Raw genomic sequence first — 1,968 nt, forward strand, 5'->3', positions numbered from 1 at the left:
AGTGATGTTGTTTTAAGGGCGAGACTTTTCTTCTTGCTTTCTTCACCTTTTTGTCTATTTAGCATAGTCATTTCATAGGTGAGAAGATTACCTCGTAGTTGATCAAATGTAAGTTGATCATAGAGCCTTCCTTCCACAATGGCGTTCACTTTGGAGTTCTATTTTGGTGTAAGGCTTGTAAGCACCTTGGTCACAATTTGTTTATCATTGTATTTTGTACCAAGCATGCTTAGATTGTTGAAGATCTTGGAGAGTCTTTCAAGGGCTTCTTCAATGCTCTCTTCATCTTTCATTTTGAAATTTTCCCATTCATGAACCAACATGAATACCTTTGATTCTTTAACGTGGTCGGTTCCTTCGTAAGTGATTTGGAGTTTATCCCAAATCTCTTTAGCGGTTTCACATGTAGAGATCTTCATATAATCATGCTCGTTAAGTGCACAATGAATGAAGTTGATGGCTTTATCATTCATTGCCACTTTCTTCCAATCATCGTCACTATATTCATCTTCTCCTTTCGGTACTTGCTTTAAGACGGAGACTCCTTCTTCTTTGACGCTTGTTGTCTTTGTTGGAATATGATTTCCATTCTCAATAACTTTCCAAATTCTCACATCTTGAGAACGGATCCAAATTCTCATCTTATTTTTCCAATAAGAGTAATTTGTTCCGCTAAAAAGAGGAGGTCTAGCGGTTGAGTTACCTTCGCTAGTGTTGTTGTTGTTAAAGCCTGTGCTTGCCATGATCTTTTCCCTTAAACGGTTAAGTCTTTCAAAGGGTTAAGCTCCGTGGCGGAGGCTATGTGGGCCAAGTCACAATCAAATGTCGTGGGCGCTTGTGTTGCTGAATGCACTATAAGGCTAGGGTATGCGCTTCTTCTAACACCAATTGGTTTTAGTCGAGTTGGTAGCGCCTGAGGTCCTACAAGTGGTATCAGAGCCAAGGTCACGAGTTCGATTCCCAGCGGGAGCAATTGCTGAGGGGGAGATTGTTGGCCATGTGTGCATCAATTGTCCCGTGGCGGAGGCTATGTGGGCCAAGTCACAATCGAATGTCGTGGGCGCTTGTGTTGCTGAATGCACTATAAGGCTAGGGTATGCGCTTCTTCTAACACCAATTGGTTTTAGTCGAGCTGGTAGCGCCTGAGGTCCTACAATATTGATGTGGTGATAATACTTTTTGTTTTTTGAATGAATGCTTGAACAATGCATATTTTTTATCTTGTTGTTTATGAATGTTAAAATTGTTGGCTCTTGAAAGAATGATGAAAAAGAAAAATGTTGTTGATAATCTGAAAAATCATGAAATAGATTCTTGAAGCAAGAAAAAGTAGTGAATAACAAAAGCTTGCGAAAAAAATGTGGCAAAAAAAATTAAAGAAAGAAAAAGAAAAAGCAGGCAGAAAAAGCTAATAGCCCTTAAAACCAAAAGGCAAGGGTAAAAAGGATCCAAGGCTTTGAGCATCAATAGATATGAGGGCCCAAGGAAATAAATCAAGGCCTAAGCGGCTAAATCAAGCTGTCCCTAACCATGTGCTTGTGGCATGCAGGTCCAAGTGAAAAGCTTGAGACTGAGTGGTTAAAGTCATGATCCAAAGCAAAAAGAGTGTGCTTAAGAGCTCTGGACACCTCTAACTGGGTGCTTTAGCAAAGCTGAGTCACAATCTAAAAAGGTTCACCCAGTCATGTGTCTGTGGCATTTATGTATCCGGTGGTAATACTGGAAAACAAAGTGCTTAGGGCCACGGCCAAGACTCATAAAAGTAGCTGTATTCAAGAATCAACATACTTAAATAGGAGAATCAATAACACTATCTGAACTCTGAGTTCCTATAGACGCCTGATGAGCGGATAATTTGTACACTTTTTGGCATTGTTTTTAGTATGTTTTTGATATGATCTAGTTAGTTTTTAGTATATTTTTATTAGTTTTTAGCTAAAATTCACTTTTCTGGACTTTACTATGTGT

This window comes from Arachis duranensis, chromosome 6 (assembly GCF_000817695.3).
Source record: "Arachis duranensis cultivar V14167 chromosome 6, aradu.V14167.gnm2.J7QH, whole genome shotgun sequence".
Lineage (NCBI taxonomy): Eukaryota > Viridiplantae > Streptophyta > Magnoliopsida > Fabales > Fabaceae > Arachis > Arachis duranensis.